The sequence below is a fragment of the Delphinus delphis genome, chromosome 6 (genome assembly GCF_949987515.2).
Source record: "Delphinus delphis chromosome 6, mDelDel1.2, whole genome shotgun sequence".
NCBI classification, from domain to species: Eukaryota; Metazoa; Chordata; class Mammalia; order Artiodactyla; family Delphinidae; genus Delphinus; species Delphinus delphis.
The window spans coordinates 62,310,027-62,332,693 of NC_082688.1; the positions used below are offsets into that span (position 1 = coordinate 62,310,027).

Consider the following 22,667-nt stretch of genomic DNA (forward strand, 5'->3'; position numbering starts at 1 on the left):
TCCTTACACGGCCCTTTGTTCATTCAGCAATTATTCATTTTTTAAGTACCACGTATTGAAGCAGCAGTAAGAAGCAAGGTATTCAAAATTCTTGTTCTAGTATTTTAGTGGACTTTCCAACAAGGAAGCAGCTATACAACGTAAAGTGATATGTTTCCTTACTCTTCTAAGTTGCCCTCCCTTGCTCCATTTCAGCAACAAAGATATGAAACATTTCTCAAAATCAACCTCACATGGAAACTATATATAAAGCCTTGCTACATAATACCTTCTATAATTATTAATTTATGGAATCACCAAATTATTGTCATAGGGCATTCAGTACTAGATGTTGCATCCTAAGCAATGTCCCAGTATACTGTCTCGCACTTGAAAACGTTCAAGTATTTGTGTGGCCTTTTTAAAAATGTTATAACAGCAAGGCACAGATTTCAGTAATCCTCCCCTTAGAAATGTTGGTACACTTGCATTTTAATGCAATTGCTCTTCAATTTTAGGAAGAAGCACAATAGCTTACAAAATTTAAGTCAGAGTTTAAAGTGCCTTTGCAGGTAAATTCAAAAATTCATCTGTCTCATAAAATCTGTACTAATCTAAACTATTTGTGTTAGTTTTACTTTTCTCCCAAACTCATTTATTGTATTCTTTGATTTAGCCCACCCTTTCTCTCCATATATAGTATTTGTGTTGCTGCAGGCTTCATAGGCAATCCTTCTGAGCATAGGCAACAATGAACTTTGTTTTTTAACATCTTTATTGGAGTATAATTGCTTTACAATGGTGTATTAATTTCTGCTGGATAACAAAGTGAATCAGCTATATGTATACATATATCCCCATATCCCCTTCCTCTTGGGTCTCCCTCCCACCCTCCCTATCCCACCCCTCTAGGTGGACACAAAGCACCGAGCTGATCTCCCTGTGCTATGCAGATGCTTCCCACTAGCTATTTTACATTTAGTAGTGTATATATATCCCTACCACTCTCTCACTTCTTCCCAGCTTACCTTTCCCCCTTTCCATGTCCTCAAGTCCATTCTCTACTTCTGCATTTTTTTTCCTGTCCTGCTCCTAGGTTCTGCAGAACCATTTTTTGTTTTGTTTTGTTTTGTTTTTTGAGATTCCATATATATGTGTTAGCATACAGTATTTGTCTTTCTCTTTCTGACTTGCTTCACTCTGTATAACAGTCTCTAGGTCCATCCACCTCACTACAAATAATTCAATTTCATTTCCTTTTATGGCTGAGTAGTATTCCATTGTATATATGTGCCACATCTTTACCCATTCACCTGTCGATGGACACTTAGGTTGCTTCCATGTCCTGGCTATTGTAAATACAGCTGCAGTGAACATTGTGGTCCATGACTCTTTTTGAATTATGGTTTTCTCAGGGTATATGCCCAGCAGTGGGATTGCTGGGTTGTATGGTAGTTCTATTTTTAGTTTTTTAAGGAACCTCCATACTGTTCTCCATAGTGGCTGTATCAATTTACATTCCCACCAACAGTGTAAGAGGGTTCCCTTTATAATCTGTATATCTTCTTTGGAGAAATGTCTATTTAGGTCTTCTGCCCATTTTTGGATTGGGTTGTTTGATTTTTTGATATTGAGCTGCATGAGCTGCTTGTATATTTTGGAGATTAATCCTTTGTCAGTTGCTTCATTTGCAAACATTTTCTCCCATTCTGAGTATTGTCTTTTTAGTCTTGTTTATGGTTTCCTTTGCTGTGGAAAAGCTTTTAAGTTTCATTAGGTCCCATTTGTTTATTTTAACGATGAACTTATCATCTTGGAATTCTTTGTCTTATACAAGTGACTTGTACTCCCAGAGTGTAATACAAGTCACTGCTCAAGAAATACTCCGGTTTCAACCCTGCTTCAGTCCACAACCATGAGGAAGTTGAACCTTCTGCTTCTGATGAAGCACTTTAAGAAATATTTATACTTCACTGATTTTAAGCCCTGCCTCCACATGAATGAGTACTAACCTGGGCATCTGCTCTTAGTTGGTGCTAAGTTTCTTCACTTCAGTTACCTGACAAAATGAGTTGCTTTGAATTATCAATAATCCAAAAGTGAGAAGTGTTACTCCCGGAGGATTTTCTGAAGAATATGCAATCATCTAATCTTGACTTTTATCCTTGGGTGAGCCAAACAGAGAATTCTAGAATTTCCTTTATTTGAACTATGCTCCATTATTGACCTTACTTCATAAGAACATTAGGGAAATTGCCTTTTAACATGCTTTATGGATACCACTGAAGGCTGACGTTGTTCTACTGACTATCTTTTATGAGGACAGGCAGCAGTGGTATCCCATCTGTCAGTAAATCTGTGTTTCTTCTAAGCAGCAACTTTTCATTTATCACACAGAGGGATTAGGTCCTATGGTCAAGGGTGGATGTTTTGCAGTCGACAGCTTGGGTCCAAATCTTGTGGCCTCCACTTACATGCTGATGTCTTTGTTTCCTCCTTGTGGAAAAGTAGTGGAAAAGTTTTCCTCCTTGTGGAAAAGCAGTTCTACCTGGTAGAATTATTGAAAATATTAAATGACATTAAACATACAGGGCATCTACAAAAATCTCTGACACAGAGTGGGCACTCCCTGTTACCTATGATTCTTAGGAGAATAATATATTTTGAAATTGATTCTGTTTTCTCTTTTCTGGCTTCTAGGAACATCAAAGTCAAATGTATTGCCTTTCTGAAACTTTGTGATTAGATATATCTTTTCCTGATCTTTCTACTTTTATTCTCACTTAATCTACAATTGTTTGTTTCATTTGGTTCTCTAGTTGTGATACTGCATAAAATCGCATGTAGTTGTATGCCCCAAAATTTCTGGTAGAATTAAGGACTACAAAATGTGTGTATACATAATATATTTTCATTTGAATCTTTGGCTACTTCAAAAATAATCTTCAGAATAGAGATTGGAATAGGTAGTGATTGGAAGGGGGGAATGAGTTTTCTGGAAATGTCCTCCTTGGCTCGCATGATCACTTTGTGATAATCCATTAAGCTGTAACTTGTTTATTTTTCTGTATTCTTGAGTCATACTGCACCTTAAAAAGGTTTAAAAAGATGTACATATTACATATTCTGTACTCCTTTGCACTGAGTTTTCTTCAAACCTAATAAAAGACAGTACGTTTTCTCACTTCCTGTTCAGGTCAGCTGCCTCATTTTTCTTCGAGCCACCTTAAAGGCCCGTTCTATCATTTAAAATATTTTCAGTTGCAAGTAACAGAAGGGCAACTCAAACAGACAAGCAATAATTTTTCTGTTCGCAGAACTTCAAATCCAGAGGTGATCATGTTTCCAAAAAGGGGTTTTGATCAGCTCTTCTGCTGCTGTTCTTTGCAGCCACAGGCTGCTTCTTCTGTGGTTCGGGCTTATCTTCTGCCTGGTTTCCCTCATGACTCCAAAGTGGCTCTTGGCAGCTACCAAGGTCACATGCTGTCTCAAGTTCATTCCCAAGCTGTGTGAAAAAGTGGCATTTTCTGACTTTCTCTCTGATTGGAACTACTTAGATAATGTAACCCCTACAGTAACCCCAGGGTCAAGGGAGATAGCTTTACCTTGATTGCATCAACAGACCAATGCCATCTCAGAAGGTGAGCACAGTAGCAACCCCACTTAAAGGGCATGGGGGTTGGTTTATAATGGAGACTGATGAATGGCTTGGGGTAGCAAATCAATTTACACATCACTACTTTAATTTGAACTGGTGACATAAAACCATTTATAGTAACAGATAAAGCCATTATTAGCTGTTAGAACCAAGAGCAGATTACTTGAATATTTGACTGAGTCACTCATTCCTTTATACAACAGAATTTTGCCTGAAACTTCTATGTAGACAGCTATTAGTACTTAAGTTTTGGGACACAAAGAGCCCAATAACTGGCTATGGTAGAGTGGTGGCAATGGTGAGCATGTGAAAAACAACAACTAGAGTGCACATCAACGTTTGCCCAGTGGTATCAAAACTTGTGGGACTCCCGCTATGCAAAGCATCAAAGCAATTTCACCCTCCTCTACAATTTGCCCTTGAATTTGCCCTGAATCACGTGGCCTCTGTTATTATTCAAATATAGCTATAATAATTTTACTCAGAACAAATTCGTGACTTATTTTACGTACTTTCTGTGGATCCAAATAAATAGGTCCTAAAATATGTTACAAATCAACCACCCCAATAGCATTTTCTAATTATAAAACAAATGACTATCTATTAAAAATCAGGCTTCTCTTAATAACGAGTTAATGAGTGATATTTCAGTAAGTGATTGTTTCTATTTTTATACATTACTTTTGGATAAAATAACATATAATATCAACTGAAACATGTATTTGCCTCAAAGGAAAATTGCAATTTATTTCCTCGCCTGCACACAATCTCCTACAGGTCTAAGCTTCATTATATGAAGACGATAAATTAATGTTTGATTAATCAGTACTGTTAAAAGGTCTGAATTTATTTTTCTAAACAAATCATTTTTATAAAATTTCAGGGTTAATGATCCATGGATCTTAATGAGTGATTTTCTTGATACTGTCAGAGATTTTTGTCAGTTAAAGTAAAACAGCATTATTATTCATTGATACTTAACAAGAGAGAAAAAAATTTGTTTTAGATATTCATATTGCGACTTCCCTGGTGGTCCAGTGGTTAAGAATCCATCTTGCAATGCAGGGGACACCGGTTCAATCCCTGGTCAGGGAACTAAGATCCCACAGGCCACGGGGTAACTAAGCTTCTCTAACTAACCACCAATGAACACAATCAACTCTGGCAAATGCTATCATACTTTTCACTGATTGCTCAATTTAGTGTTCAGATCAAAGTCTCCTGCCCATTAAACACGCGGATATCATTATCTCTACCTACAAATTTATTTGTAATTTTTATCTTTAAATTCCATTCCAGGAATAAAGATATTAACCATGGAATTCTTTCTTCTTCATGTCACTGATTAAGTGACATATGTGATGAAAGTTTACATTTTTTTCCTTTTTAAAACAGCTAATTTATCATGCAACCGTGGTACACTGTAGAATGTTTTGACGAATGGCCTATTTTACAGAATTTCATAATACAGAAAGAGCTTTGGTGAATAATGATAATTTAGTTAATAGGCCTCATAAAGATAATAGAGTCAAAAGAAAACACTTGACTCCAAACTCCTGACCTCCAAAAAACAGGCCCTGCCCCTCTCAGTGTTCCGCATCTCTGTAAACAGCACCACCACTCACCCAGTGGCTTAGGCCCACAGCTTTGGAATCATTCCTAGTGCATCTCTTTCTCAAAGTCCTTATTAAAATGTGACTAATATTATTATGGCAAAAGGCCCATCTTTCTCCAGTACTGCTTCCTCTGATGCATTGTTTATTGACAACAAAGCAAACTTATGAAAAGAAGCAAATCTGATCATGTTAACACCACCTCCTTATTCATTAAATATTCTTAAATAGATCCCTATAACCGAAAGAATAAAGTCCGTTCTTCTTAGTGTAACATAAAGGGCCTTTCATAAAGCCTGCCTCTCCCATCTCATCTCTCATCATAATGCACTCAAGCTGTCTGCATCAGCCATCCAACTAGCCTAGGCTCTTTGTATTTCTCTGAACGGGCCAAGCTCTTCTGCTTCTAGGACTTTATATATGAATTTCTCTTTTCTTTGCTTGCCCTTCCCCACACTTCTCTACTTCATTCATGTTTATCTTTCAAAATCCATCCAAATACCACTTCTTCCCAGAATCCTTTGTTGACATCCTAAATCTGAGCGAGCTAGATGGCACAGCGCTCAGTGGTTCTTCTATTAGCATTTTTTACACTCTGATAACTGTCTGTTTACATGTCCATTTCCAATCTTAACTGCAAGTTTCTTATGAGCAAAAACTGCCTGTCTGAACTTCACATACAAATCGCCAAGCATAGAACCTGATACATGTAAGGCATCCAACTATTCTGAAAGGGAGAAAAGAAGGGAGAGAGGAAAAAGCAAACCATGAGCTTTACACAGTCTCAGGTATCTGGAGTTATAATCCTATATTGCAACGGGGAAAGCCATGATTTCCTAGGGTGTTTAACAGAAAGGATCCACAGGAATTAGTTACGACATGAAGAGTGGAAGGAAGTACTCTTCCTCCAGGCTTTAAGATTCTCTGAGAAGAACCACATCAGACTAGCAAACCCAGTTCTCCTATCCAATGAAAAGGCCAGTACCATTCATGAGTGATGCTAATAATTTCCCTGTTCCAAAGAGACAAGCGCTAACAGCATACCAAAATTCCAGGAAAAGAGCACTTAAATGACACAACCCTGGATAGCCATGGACTTGCGTTATGACCCAGCTGTTTCTCTACCAACGACCATTCGAGAAAGGGACATGATATTATTAGGAAAACAACAGTCAGTATCCCCAAATTTCCCTCATTTTGTGTAATAGCAAGGAACTCAAGTAATGAAAATGATACACATTTCCCAAAATGATTAAAGATAATTTTCCAAGAAAAAATGTTCCAGCTAATTATTACTCCTTAAAGGTGCCAGAAGTTCCATTTGTATTCTACTTCTTCAGTTATTTCTGATTAAATTTACTCTTTCTTAAGTACCAGCCCTGATGATAAAAATATGAGAAAATTATCACTAAATCCTTTACTATAGTGTGTCAGGTATCTATTGCTATAAAAAATTACCCCAAACTTACAACTTAAAATAACATTTTTACCTTACATTTTCTGTGCATTAGAAAATTGGAGGTGGCTTACCTTAGTGCTTCTGGCTCAGTCTCTCTCATGAGGCTGCACGGCAACACATCACCTTGGGTTGAAGTTACCTGCAGGCTTGAGTAGGGTTGGAAGATCCACTACAAAGATGATTCATTCACATGCTTTTGGCAGAAGGCCTCAGTTTTTTGCCATATGGACCTCTTCACTGGGCTGTTTGAGGGTCCTTATCACACTCCTGAGAGTAAGGGATGCGAGAGAGAGACCAAAGAGGAAACATAATACCTTTTACGACCTATTATAGAAAATGACATACAGTCATTTCTGATATATCCTGTTCATTAGAAATAAGTCACTAAGTCCATTCTATAGGCAAGGGGAGCCAAATTAAGCGCCACATTTTGAAAGAAGAAATATCAAAGAATTTCTACACATATTTTAAGACCAGCACATATGATTAATATTAAAGCAATATTGTTTTTTACTTGCACGGTATTTCAGCTTCATTAAGTCTACTTAATGAAGTAGCATGCATTCTATGGAAACTTAGTCTCCAAAATGACATTTGGGGATAAACTTCTTTTATTAGTGTGTATCTGCCTCTATTTGCAATGACTGATACAAGGGGGAGAAAAAGTACATAGCTATTGCCTCTCTCTCCTCAGCCTAAAAAGAGCATCAGATCCATTCAATCCTCTATGCCACCCTTTTACTTCCAAAGTGTAAAATATCTGGATGAGAAGACTCATCATTTGATAGTGAATACACAACAAATAAAAAGTAATGTGAATGAGACCTTCCACTGGTATTTCTGGTTGGAGGGTGTGAGGGGTATGTTTGTGGTGAAGATGTTTAAACTCTCATTTCCTCCTCCCCTCCTGCTCATTTTCCCTTCTCCCTTCTTTTTCTTTTCCTCCCCAGTGCCTAACCCCACCCCACTTCCTTTCATTGGGAAACAAGATTTCAGCTGACATACCCAGCAGAAGGGTAAGAGGGTAGCAATTCTGAGCCTGAGCTTTTAGCTGCCCTCTGCCTCAGTTTATACCAGTCATACAAATTAAGCGACTTGCTTGTTGGCCACCCGTCTATCTTGCCCTTGAGGACATTTTTTTTTTTTTAATAGTTTTAAATTATTTATTTATTTATTTTTGGCTGTGTTGGGTCTTTGTTTCTGTTCGAGGACTTTCTCCAGTTGCGGCGAGCAGGGGCCACTCTTCATCGCGGCCTCTCTTGTTGAGGAGCACAGGCTCCAGACGCGCAGGCTCAGTAGTTGTGGCTCACGGGCTGTGTTGCACCGCGGCATATGGGATCTTCCCAGACCGGGGCTCGAACCCGTGTCCTCTGCATTGGCAGGCGGATTCTCAACCACTGTGCCACCAGGGAAGCCCCAGGACATTTTTCTTTTAACCACTTCTAAGCTGTCTGCAGGTCAGGATCCTGGTTGAAACTCCGACCTTTGCCTCTTATGACAGCAAATGCACACATTTTGCTCTTCACCTCTACTCTGCTGTCTCAGGGTCTTTCATCCCCAGTAGCATCAAGGAGCTCAGTTCTTTAATGGCATCTTCTCCAGACCCTCTGCAGAACATAACTGGCTGGTGGGTTTTCTAGCTTTGTATAATATACCTTCTCTAACAGGTCAAGTTCTCTAAGATGCTGTCTTTGGCCAAGACATCAAGTAGCCGAGCAAGTGAGAGCTGCGTGGAAGGAGGGGGAAGAAGTAGATCTGAGTAACAAAGCACTTCTACAGGTACTATGCTCCCTGAAATAGGCACAATTAAAGTATCATGGAAGCTAAGAAGGGAACAAGGGAGCTTTGTAAATAAAGGATGTTGTAGCATAGATGTAGAAAAGCATAATTTTTAAAACTGAAGTATAGTTGATTTACAATGTTGTGTCAGTTTCTGGTGTAGAGCAGTGATTCAGTTATACGTGTATGTATATTCTTGTTTATATTCTTTTCCATCACAGTTTATTACAAGATATTGAATATAGTTCCCTGTGTTATACAGTAGGACCTTGTTTATCTATTTCATATACAGTAGTGGGTATAATTTATCCTTCCCTTCCCCCTTTCCCCTTTGGCAACCATGAGTTTTTTGGGTTTTTTTTTCCCCTATGTCTGTGAGTCTATTTCTGATTTGTAAATAGGTTCATTTGTACAGCAAAGTGATTCAGTTATACATATCCTTATATTCATTCTTTTTTAGATTTTTTTCCTCTTATACGTTATTCACAGAATATTGAGTAGAGTTCCTTGTGCTATACAGTGTGTCCTTGTTGGTTACGTATCATATATATAGCAGTGTGTATATGTTCGTCCCAAGCTCCTGATTTATCCCTCCCTCCCATGATTCCCCTTTGGTAACCATAGGTTGTTTTTGATATCCGTAAGTCTGTTTCTGTTTTGTAAATAAGTTCATTTGTATCATTTTTAATTAGATTTCACATATACGTGATATATATTTGTCTTTCTCTGTCTGACTTACTTCACTTAGGATAATGATCTCCAGGTCCATCCATGCTGCTGCAAATGGCATTATTTCATTCTTTTTTATGGCTGAGTAATATTCCATTGTTGTGTGTGTGTGTGTGTGTGTGTGTGTGTGTGTGTGTGTGTGTGTCACATCTTCTTTATCCATTCATCTGCTGATGGACATTTAGGTTGCTTCCATGTCTTGGCTACTGTAAATAGTGCCACTATGAACACTGGGGTGCATGTATCTTTTAGAATTAAAGTTTTCTCCAGATATATACCCAGGAGTGGGATTGCTGGATCATATGCTAATTCCATTTTAAGTTTTTTAAGGAACCTCCACACTGTTCTCCATAGTGGCTGCACCAATTTACATTCCCACCAACAGTGGAGGAGGGTTTCCTTTTCTCCACACCCTCTCCAGCATTTATTATTTGTAGACTTTTTAATGATGGCCATACTGAGTTTTTTGACAAGTAAGAATGAATAGTTCATTTGGGCTGGAATTTAAAAAATCAATGAAAGGGTATAAGTGACATATGCCAGCAGTATAGCATGTATAAGTGAGAAATAAGGCAATTGGATCAAGGTGTGAAGGGCTATGGTTAACAGAGGAAGGAGCTTGGGCTCTATTTAGTAGTCAATAGGAAACTTTTTTGAATTGAAGATGACACAAAACATTTTTCTGATATATTCAAATATAATCTAATGATGGCTCAATTTCAGTTTATAACACATCTTTATATGTTTTAAAAGATGTTTCCAGGGCTTCCCTGGTGGCGCAGTGGTTGAGAGTCTACCTGCCGATGCAGGGGACACGAGTTCGTGCCCCGGTCCGGGAAGATCCCACATGCCGCGGAGCGGCTAGGCCCGTGAGCCATGGCCACTGAGCCTGCGCGTCCGGAGCCTGTGCTCCGCAACGGGAGAGGCCACAACAGTGAGAAGCCCGCGTACCGCAAAAAAAAAAAAAAAAAAAAGATGTTTCCAATACTTTTACCTCCTCTATTTCTCTCTATACATTGCACACTTCTTCAATAGCAGCAAAAAAAAAGAATTGAGTGCCTGGTTGCCTCATGAAAAAGGGATTTGCATAGTAACAGCCTTCCAGGAACAATATATTTGGCAGTTTTGAATAAGCAATAACATGTGATCATTTTCATAATGTTCTCCAATTATCTTAGAAGTATAAAAACCATTACTTGAGTCATTGAAGTTAGAATGAACATTAGGGAATTCACTCTAGGCAGAAAATGTTTCCATTGGCAAAATGCTGAAACGGTTGATCTCATAATTATGTAACTCCTCATTTCTATTTAACTAAACTTTATTTAAATTATATGCCTTTTGCCTGTTCCCTTGGAATACCAACCTCTGAAGACATTTGGTAGCTACACGGTGTAATCTAACAGAGCACTGACTGAATTTCTATGTCTTCTGATTCTGCCTTTAGTTCAGGATGTGCTGACGTAACTTCCTATAACTCCATCTCTGATTTACTTTGGAACACCATGATAATCAGCAATTTGTAAAAACTGCTTTCTAAATGGTAAGACATGGGGTATTTCAACATTAAGAGCAAGAAAACTAACAGTGCCAGCAAGTTTACTTTCTCATGCTCTGTTTCTCATAACTGGAACCAAAGCATGATTCAAGTTGGAATATCTTGACAAATTACCTGCTTATTTTACATTTATTAATAATAATGGCATACATGCCAGAGCAAGGTTCTCAGGTTTGTCCCGTCCCACATTTACCCCTTGTGGGGAGACGATTTGTTAGCATACTGACATCAAAGCTGTACAATGAGAAGCTGTCTGTACTGATATATTAGCAAGAATATAACTTGTTTTATTAGCATTTCATCCTGAAGATACAACTTGCTGAGAAACAGAACTTGCATATATAACTTCAAGGAATGAAAGCTTATCAGAAGGGTAGTGGGAGTGGGGAGCCTATCAAGAACGGAAACAAGTCTTGGACTGTAAGGCAGCCAGAAATACACAGTAAGAAATGTCTGCATGATCCTCTGGACAGTAAGTGTACACCTGACGAACTTCCAGGAAATTGAGGTCCTTCCTGGAGATGTTTTTTACCATGTGGGTATACAGGCAGAGTCTCACTTACTTATATAGTGCTTTACAGTCCCTGAAGCACATTCACACATTTATCTCCTCTGCCCATTACGATAACCCCATAGCATAGGAAGAATAGGGATGATTCCACCATATACAGATGGGAAAAGTGAACCAAACAACTTATCCCAAATGAAGTAATTACTAAGTAGCAGCAGAATCAATAATAAGCTGAAGTCACCTCTTTCAAACTGTGCTAATTTCACTCTTCCATACTCTCTCTGATTTTGAGACTTTCGTTATTTGATTGACTTAAATTGTAAGTTAGTAGAAAAGGCAGATCTCAGATTCTCTTCTGCTTATCCTTTGAAAAATAACTGTTTAAGGGATGATTTAGTGCCTTTGATTATGTCACTCTTTTCAAGATCAGAAACAAAAAACCAAATCAAAATCCCCAACTTAAAATGAAAACCTCCACAGAGCATCATACTATTACTGTTTTCCCCAAATTGTGACTCTGATCATAATTTTTCAAAACAGCTGGTCTGGACTCATCAAAATTGCATCACTAAAGATGACGAAAGGAGTGACTACTTTGGATTAATGGAGACAAAGATATATGGCATCTTAAATGCCGTGTATGTCTGTACCCTGGATCAGGTAGGGAAAAAACATTGTTGGGACAACTGGAGAAATCTGAATAGGGACTTTACATTTGATATTATTGTAGTGAGGTAAAATTTCCTGAGAGTGATGATGGAAAGTAGGAGAGTGCCCTTAAAAGCTAGACGCTGAAGTGTATCGAGGTGAAGCTTCGTGATGTCTACAAAGTACTTACAAATGGTTCAGTGAAAATTATATAAATATGTCCATGTATACAGACACACACAAGTGTGTGTGTGTATGTGCGTGTGTGTGCATGGAGAGAGAGAAAGCAAATGTGGCAAAAAGGTAGCACATGAGTCCAGGCAAAGGATGATATATGGATAGATTTTGTACTATTCTTTCAACTTTTCTGTTGGTCTGAAATCTCAACACAAGGAGTATGGCAAAAATAGAAACACAACCACAGTAAGTTGTTTTTTTTAATAAACTGTTAAATTGATTTGCTTTATAGTAATTTTGTATAAATTATCAATAATACTTGGAAATTTGATGAAGATGCTACAGTGTTGGATTTCTGTACAAATGGGCAAAACGTACTTTATGCCTTAGGATAGTCTTACTTTAGATTGTTATTTATAGCATGAGTATTAAGCTTTTACTTTAGTAGTAAAAAAAATAAAAATATGGGAAGAGGAATGAGAGAAAAAAAAGGAAAAAAGAAGGAAAAGTATATTTCTGTGTTTTCATTTATTAGCTCTATATCTAGCTAAATTTCAGCCATTTTTCAAGAATCATTTCCAATACCACTTACTACAAAAGGCCATAAATAAAGGCCCGTTTCTTCCTGCCTTTCCCTCTTTCTTTCTACCCTTGGGATTCTCTGTCACCTTATGATATAGTCCCTATGACACTGGGCATAACGTGAAGTGGTTAAAAATTCTACTTGCAGCTACTGTTGCTGAGGAAACTTTGAATGACATAACCAGATATTTCTGGCTAAATTCTGGCTGTATTAGACTACACCTCCTCTTCTGGGAATCCCACAGCATCTTTCACCTCCATTCACGTGCCTGGAAGTTTTTGTTTTGTAACTGAGAAATGAAAAAAAAAAAAAAAGAAAGGTCCACGAAAAACGTAGGGAGAATGGGTAGGAGGCCCTGTTATTTATTCCCTCTTCAGTCCTCTGGTCAGAGCTTGACAAGTATTAAGTCCCAAAATCCATAAGTTTTCAAAACTCTTCAATAAAAAAAAAAAAAAATTTGAGTCTCTAGGAACAAGAAGGGATAAGCTGAGGAGATGACTGGCACAGAAGGGGAAGAAGGACCTCCCTTGTACCTCTGAATGGAATCCAGAACCCTGCTGGCATCATGAAAAAGAAAGAGAGGGAACATCGAGAAACAGAACTGTGACCTGAACATTGGCATTGGCATAACTGATGAGGATTTTCTGAGTAACTTTACAGGTAAAGGACAGGGACTAATGGAAATCAGAGCAAAAAAGAAAGAAGAGGAAAGACATGACTACATGACTGCAGCTAACAGAGTGATCTGTGGGCACATATAAGGTGCTCTTTGGGGGCCTCCTCTGCAGAGGTCCTGCTTTCATTTGGGTGTAGGCTAGCTACAGAACAAACCTTTGTGTGACGGTGATGTCACGCCGCAAGAACCAGGATCCCATATAATGGCTGGGTTTTATTTTTAACTCAAGTTCCCAATGGGGATTTGCTTTTCCCACCGACATAAGTCCTCCTATCTCCAAGAGAATTAAGAGAACAACGAACCTGCTGGGAAAATGTCTCCATCTGAGTGCAGAAACACACAGAAAATTCTAAAAAGGTGGGGACGCCAGAGAGCTGCAGCCTGCACGGAATTATTATTAACAAATTTAGCAAGAAGTCATTATTCAGCAGAATCTATTAAAAGGAAGAATATCCTCCAACATCACTGATAAAGCCTCCTTAAATAAAGACAGTACTTAGAGCAGTTGCAAAGTCAGAAAGAAACGGCCTCCTGGGGTTACAAAGAAAGGTCTCAAAGCACGAGGCTGACACCCCAGAAACAACAGAAACATGGAACACACCAGAACAAAACCCAAAAGCAAGAAAAGGAACTCTTCCTTGAAAAGCATTACAACATGTGACCTAGGGGTTAAGAAAAGAGCCTCGACAACCAGACTGCCTGGTTTTGAATTCTCGCTGTGCCATCGATCATCTGTGTGGCCTCAGAGAAAATATTTACGCTTTCAGTGCCTCAGTCTCCTCCTCTGAACAATGGATGTAATAATAGACTCTGCCTCGTGGTTTGTTGTGAGAATTAATTTTTCTAAACAGTGCCTGTTCGGAAATAAGTGATGGCTCTTATTAGATATTAAATATTGTTGGTGACAAGTAACTAGGCATTGAATATTTTCAAACATCACCTCTTTCTGGAAGAGCGGGGGAGCCTTAAATAATCTTGGCAGAACCTATTAAATGTCTACAGTGTGTGGCAGTACATGGAAACTACCATGGAGAAGGGGAATGCTATGACAGTTTCTGATGATCCCCTTCTCTAACAATGTCCAGACCTCCATTTACATCTTTGCAAGCTTGGGATGTACCTGAGGCAAGGGTCAGATGCATTTTGGTGCAAATGAGTTAGGCTCTGTCTCATTTGCCCTTCCTTATTTTCTACCGTATTTGACTTCGCTTTCAGTACATAAATTAAGTAGATCTAATATCCCAATCATCAGGAAAGATAGAAAATTAGCAGAGTGAGATTTTGAATATTTGCTAAGTACAATTAGATACATGCTGATTGAGTTTAATAAAAGGTGAGATATCCTACTGTTCCAGTTATCTCTAGCTGCACAGCAAACCAAATAAATAAAACCCTAGTGGTGTAGAATAACAACCACCATTTATTAGTATTATCTTCCACAGTTCTGAATATGGGCTTGGCAAAGTAGCTTTCCATCATGCGGTGGCTGTCATATAGTGGTGAGGCTGAATTCATCTAGATGACTTTCTCACTCACCTGTTTGGTGACTGACGCTGGCTGTGTGCTGTAACTTCAGCTGGAACCATCTACCTGAACACCTACACATGGCCCCTCCCACCATGGAGGCTGGATCCCAACAGCAAGTCTCAAGAGACTGAGAACCAGGTGGACACTATATTCTTTTTTTTTGGTCTAGCCCCAGAAGTTAGTTACTTTCCTCTCATTTGACAAAATCCAACCCCTTTTAGATTAAGGAAAACAGACTCCATAAGATCACTGCAAGAAACTTTTAAACGGATGGAATTTTAATGTAGCAACAATAACATGGGAAAATAAAGAACTACTAAGACATCTAAGAAAACAGGAAATTTGGGATCCTTAGAAAAATAAAAGGGCTTACACAACGTGTGTGTATGTGTGCACTCGTGCACACAACTATCAGTGGAGCTATGCATAAACTCAGGCTGATTATTGTAATCACTCTACAGCCTCATGAAAGAACACATTTTAGACAGATTATCCTTCCTTTACTCTGTATTAAGTGCTAAAGGATGAATTAAGCCAAGGTAAATAAAGTTTTGAAGAATATATCATTTCTGTAAATGGAAAATATATATGCTTCTGGAACTTCTGGAAGACAGCGACAGGAGAAGCATCAAGAAACCCTTGTAAGGTTTTAATGAAATTGCATCATTTTTCCAAGCAATAGCAAGGAAAAAAATAGGAAAATGTCAAATTTTGATAGGAATATATATATAATCCTGCTAATTGAAGGAAAACTGATTTATGAATCAGTTCTTTTCTGAAGCCTTCTCCATCATTTTCATTTGGCCATCTCTCTTTGGGCATCTAGACCCTGGCATAGCATTGTATTTAGAATTTTAGTTCTGTGGACGGTGTTGAGGCCAATTCACCTTTTACAGCCCAACTGCCAAACAAAAATTCTCTCCCAGGTAGCCTTGTTTTTCAAAGTGTTGAGAACTTCAGATCCAGTGACCACTGAAATAAGTTATTGGTCTACTGGCTGTGGGGAGGGTGGTCTGGAGAACTTATTCAATAGCATACCTAGAAGCAGGCCCCAGAACTTGCTAAAAACTTGCTATGTAGGTGCTCTGTTAGGTTTGTCACATGACAGCCCAGCTCCAGGTCTGGGAGACAGCGGCCAGGGCAAGTATGATGAAGTTAATATAAATTCTCAAAAACTAACTGTCTTCCTCAAACAATTAGAATAGAATGTTTTGTGTTCAAACACCTACATGGGCGTTTAAAATAATGTAGCAATACAAGAGAAATGCAGCCAAGTGCTGAGAAGAAAACCCTTCCCACCCAAATATGCTGACTTTAGGAAAGACAGAAAATACCTGCTTTAGATACAAACAAGACTAAAAATAGTTATTGTAATAAATAAGAGAACAAAGCAATAAGAAGACAGTGAAACTACACTGCAATAACAGAAGTGAAATCAGTGTTGAAAGCAGTAAATAACCTGAGATTGTGAACACCAAAAGGAGATTGAAGAGGCTAAAATGAATGAGTACATTCAGAAGGCAGATGATATTAGTACAGATTGAAAAAGATGAGAGTTCATCTATAAGTAACAAGTATTCTTCCCAGAAAGGAAGCAATGATGAAAATCTAACAGAGAAACCCTCAAATTGGAAATTAAGAGGACTCACAGTATTTGAGAAAAATAACTGAATAGAGATTAACTCCAACATATGAGCTAATGAAAATTTACATTTTGAGAATGAAGAATACATCCTGAAATCTTTCATTCATAATAAAAGCAAAAGACACTATATTTTCACTTCAATAATAAAATGATACCAAAGAAAATGCTCCCATGAAGTTTAGAGAAAAAATAATGATGCTACAAGGTTTACATACCCAGTCCAGGTAATAATTTCAGATGTGAATAAAAAGACAATTTCAGATATGCTACCCAGGTTATTATTTTAAATGGCTTATGCAATTTTATCAAAGTAAGAAGAACTGAATTTAGAAGTCACTGAAGATTGGGAAGTTGTAGTAGCAAAAAGATGGTAGTAAGCATTAAAAACAAATACAGATAAATTATATGGAAAAATTTAAATTATACACTAAAAACTGAAGCTCATAAATAGTATCATGCCTATAATGAAATATGTAAAATTTTAATAACTATTAAAATTATGTAAAAAATTAATGTGATCTGTACCAAGATTAAATAGTAATCTGAAATTAAAATATAGCACTACATTCCTAACATTTCATTAAGTAGAGTACAAACTAACATTTTAATAATTAGGTTAGTATAGATTTATGATAATTTAGACCAAATGTTTATCTTCCAAACCACAAAAGAAATAAAAGCAGATAAAGCATTTTCTAGCCAGAGAAATACTAAGTAAACTTTAAATGAAATCAATAAAATAAATCATAATATAAATTGACAAAAATAAGACACTGTCTGGATAAGTCAGGTTGGCTTTAAAACAGTATCCACTAACTTGCTATAAACAGAGGGACACTCAGAACCGAATGATACAGAAAGGCTTTGAATTAACAGATGAATAAATTCATCCGAGCAAACATGAACATATAGTAATCAAGGTAGAATTAAAAGCAATAAAGCTTAAACCAGGATAAAAGGGCTGTTTTATATTGATAAAGTCAGTTGAACTTTTAATCAAGAGGAAATAAACAGAAATACAGCGGAATTTTAAAATACTATCAGCTCAAGAGAAGTCATACAAGTAAAATATATGTAATATTAGGATATTTAAATAATGGAGTAATATCAAGTTGTTTACCTTACAGAGAATACCTCTTTTTTGAATATTTGGAAATACTCTTTTATCATCTACAAATAATAATTATATAAGATACCATAAAATATATTTTAAAGTGTATCCTCAAATAATTTATTTAACAAATTCTCATATCACATTTAATAAAGATGGAGGTTAGTCATGTATATAAAAAATATCAAACAATAAAGAATTTTTTTTAAGCACTGAACACTCACAAGTAATATCTAGGAGATGATGCAAGAACATTATTTAGAAAATAATCAAAAGGAGTATTACATTACAAACCAGTGTTATTGTTGACTACAGTAACAAACAAATGTATGTCCTCAAATTATTTTATTACAAAAATAAAGAAATCACAAAAAGGACAGTCAACCTGAGAAAATATGAAAAAGGAAGCAATAAAAGATAAAAAGAGAAATAAATTAATCTAGGAACTGAGGGAAGAACTAACATAATAAAGTTATAGTAAAACTAATGTGAAAGAAAACCAGGAGTTAATAAAAATCTGAATATAAAAGGAGAAGAAATGAAGAGTACAAAGGATGATTTTAAATGTATAAGCAAATACTAATATAAAAATCTGTCATAAAGAGACAGAAGAATCTCCTATGGAATAAGGACATATGAAAAATATAAAACAAAATAAATATTCACAATATCCAGGGACTATATCAGTTAATACTCAAACATCCATATGAAGTGAATCAGGAAAATAATTTATAGGCTAATAAGAAAAAAATCATACTTATGTAAATGAAAAAAATCCATTCATAAGAGTCAAGATCCATGCCTAATAATAGTACTATTAAAAATTGGGATAGAGGGTATTTTTCTCAATATCAAACATCTTTATTCAAAACAGATAATTAACATTATATATGATTTAACAATAGCGTTATTCCTAATATAAAAAGAAACACAGCAGATATGTTCTCTACCATTTATAAGTAATATTGCTTTGATGATCTGATTAACAGGGCTTGATGCAAAATTAAAAAGCATAAATTATTGAAAGGAAGAAATACAGTTATATGTAATCATCTGCATATGGTTGACTGCATCTCTAGAAAACCCAAAGGAAGTAACTAAAATCTATTATAATTAAATAATTTGGCAAGGTGACAGGACAGGTCTTTCCAAATTTAAAAAAATCTCCAATACATTTCTGCTTTAAATTTTCTCCTTTAAACATGGCCTGCACATTTAAATATGCATAAATATGGGGAGGCTATGATATGTTGCTGCTTGGGGCCCATACAAAATTTAGAAAACTCTATTGTTTCCTAGAGCTTCCATAACAAATTACCATAAACTTGGTGACTTAACACAACAGAAATGTATTCTCTCCCAGTTCTGGGGGCTAGAAGTCTGAAGCAGGACCATGCTCCCCAGCAAGTCTCTAGGGAAGAAACTTTCCTTCCTCCTCTAGCTTCTGGTGGTTGCCAGTCATCCCTGGCATTCATTGGCTTTTAGCTGCATTGCTCCAATTTCTGCCTTCATTTTCACATGGCTTTCCTCCCTCTTTGTGTATCTATATCTCTGTACCTCTCCTTATAAGGGTCCCAGTCATTTGCATTTAAGGCCCATCCCAATCTAGTATGCTCTCATCTCAGCTTGATTACATCTGCAAAGACCCTATTTCCAAATAAGGTCACATTCACAGGTTTTGGGTGAATACACATTTGGGGGAACAGTATTCAACCCAGTACAGAAAGCATCACTAGGTGGTAGTCAAAAAGGAACAAATTTCCAGTTATAAGACAAAATAATTCCTGGGGATGTAATATACAGTATGGTGAGTATAGTTAACAATATTGTATTGCATATTTGAAAGTTGCTGAGAGTAGATCTTAAAAGTTCTCATCATAAGAAAAAAAAATTTTGCAACTGTGTGGTAATAGATGTTAACTAAACTTATTGTGCTAGTTATTTCACAATATATACATATATCAAATCATTAATTTGTACACCTAAGACTAATACAATGTCAATTATATCTCAATTAAAAAGAAGAAAACGTCCCCAGTCTGCTTCAATTCCACCTATTTTCATGTATATCAATCAAATCTCTTGGCTTTGAAACTTGCTCTCAGTTTCCATCTAAGCTCAACTTTCCATAAGGTCACTTGTGTTTGTATTATTTACAATAGCCTGGACTTTGACTGTCTAGATGGAAGTCCCCACATTTGTATATCAGGGCAAGAAAAATACAACTTTAAGAAAGGGACAACTGTCTTACTTTTTTTTGTTTGTTTGTTTTTTTACTAGTGGGTCTTAACCTTCACTGTGCATCACAACTACCTGGTGAAATTTTAAGAGCACAGTTGCCTGGGTTCTCACTCTGCCCTCCCAGACCCTGATTCCATCAGATGCAAGTGGGGTCTAAGCATTTTCAAGAGCTCCCCACCGCATATGATTCTAATGTACAGCTGAGGTTGAATGCCACTATCTTATACCTTTAACTGTGCCTCCAGTACACAATGAACAGAATGATCATTTAGAAAATGTGGTCAATGTAGATTCATAACAGTGTCGGAATACATAAACTTAGTCCATATAATTAGCATATAAAAATACATTTAATGAGTATATAAAAAGTACTAATAATTATCCTGTTATATACATATACAGTATACATCATAACATATACATTATATACGTAGTATATATACACATATATATTAGATCGATGGCCTCAAATTGCTGATCATCTGTTCTCAATGGAAGTTCGCTATAACTAAGATACTAAATAATCAGTTAAGGTTATAGGGGAGCATTTAACCAATCGCTGATCTGTAACACACTATATGGATTGCTGGTATTGAGGAAAGGTGGAAATCAATGGTGGCTTCAGTGCTAGGGAAGGTGTTTAGCATTAAGATGGACTGTAAGAGGGTAGGGAAGGCAAAACATAGTCATATTAGTATGGCTAAATAGTCAAATCTTTTATTTGCAGAATAAAAAATTAAGTATTTATAGCTAAAAACATTGATAAATAGGAAAGAGTCCCTGCCCTCTAGGAACTCAGTTTAGTGAAGGAAGCAGTCACGTAAAACAAAACAAAAATTAAAAAGCAATGTATTATATAGAAGTAACATTAAGAATATACCAAAATTTAAAATGTGAATACCCTCCAAACTAGAAAACCCATTTAGGGAACTCTAATGAAGTACAGTTCTACGTCAGGCTATTTGTACAAGAATATTTATGTGCACGTTATTAACAGGGAGGGGAGGGAGGAAAAGAAAAGAAAAGAAAAGAGAAGAGAAAAACATACATCTCCACTAGTAAAAGGCAGATTGAGTAAATTATGGAGCATTCATCTACAGAAAGAATGAGTAATATTCATGAAAATCAAGTGTAACATAAAGCATATTACATGACCATATTTTGTTAAAAAATAAGAAATATTTTTTTAACTTACTTATATTAGCACAGAGACAGAAGAGTTCAAAGCTAGTTGCATTGTGTATACTTCATTACCTTTTTTCAAGTATATGTATATATATTTTTTGCTTTTGACAAACGATGTATTACTTCTGTAATTTAAATATTTAATACATTTAAATAAAAACACGCACTGTGATAGAAACGTATTCTTACTGAGGTACATACTATGAAAGCAATTATATTTTATGTGGTTACATACTTCTATTTTAAATTGATTGGGACTGTTGTATAGAGACCAATAGAATCATAAACTATTTTTATATCCATATCAGCTGAGAGGAGATAATAAAAATATAAAATACCATTTTCAAGGGAATTTGCATATGAGAGGAGATGGAAACTAGATTCAAGACACTTTATTTTGTAAATTGGTGATTTTCACCCAAGATTGAAATCATATGGGTCTCATTGTTCTTTCTTCCAAAATATAATGTTTTACCTGTCCATCTTTTTCATCATGACTAAACCATTCAATTTACTGTTGGTGTGTGTCATCAAAGTGCACTGATAGTCAAACACATGAGTGATTTATAAAAAGTCATCAGAGATTTATACATATATTCTAAGAATGGCCCTTGTTCCAGAAGCTTCAGCCCCTTCTCAGTCCTGACAGCCAGCAGTGAGCCAAAGAGATTCACCCAAGAGCATTAAGCTGAGAAAGAAGCAGGAAGAAAAACCCCGAATAATTGCTCCATGACACAGTTATTTATTTTTTCAGAGGTTGCCCCTCAATGAATGCTTAAGTGCATGACAATTAGTATCTCACCAGCATCCTTCAAGGCATGGCCATGTTATGACAGAATTTCAGTAACAAATTAAAAAGAGTCCACTGTTCAGATTTGATGCAGAAGTCAAAAGTTTTACAGAAAACCAAAAGCTAAGAGAATTCAGCACCACCAAACCAGCATTACAACAAATCCTAAATGAACTTCTCTAGGTGAAAAAGAAAAGGCCACATCTAGAATCAAGAAAGTTATGAATGGGAAGCTCACTGGTAAAGGCAAACATAAAGTAAAGGTAGGAAATATTCCACACACAAATATATCAAAACTATCAATCGTGAAAAGAAGAGAATAATAATGCAGGAAATGCATTTGAAATTAAGAGATCAGAAACTTAAAACAATCTTGTACAGATATAGACTGCTACATCAAAACCTCATGGGAACCACAAACCAAAAATCTGTAATAGATACACTCACACAAAAGAAAAAGCAATCCAAACACATCACTGAAGATACACATCAAATCACAAGAGAAGAGAACAAAAGAGGAAGGGAAGAAAAAAGACCTACAAAAACAAATCCAAAACAATTAACAAAATGGCAATAAGAATATTCATTATCGATAAGTACCTTAAACGTAAATGGATTAAATGCTCCAACCAAAAGGCATAGACTGGCTGAATGGATACCAAAACAAGCCCCATATATATGCTCTCTACAAGAGACCCACTTCAGATGAAGGGACACATAAAGGCTGAAAGTGAGGGGATCAAAAAGGTATTCCATGCAAATGGAAATCAAAAGAAAGCTGGAGTGGCAATACTCACA

At 36.5% G+C, this 22,667-nt stretch overlaps 1 long non-coding RNA gene across 3 annotated transcripts in view; it reads right to left on the minus strand.

Moving 5' to 3' along the window:
* Positions 1-6,009: 6,009 nt before the first annotated feature.
* The window catches only part of LOC132427351 (uncharacterized), a 93,069-nt gene continuing 76,411 nt past the window's right edge, over positions 6,010-22,667 (minus strand). For all 3 annotated transcript variants that reach the window (XR_011246519.1, XR_009519876.1, XR_009519877.1), the window contains one exon: positions 6,010-6,976. This is a non-coding gene — a long non-coding RNA (uncharacterized lncRNA). The remainder of the gene's footprint in view (positions 6,977-22,667) is intronic.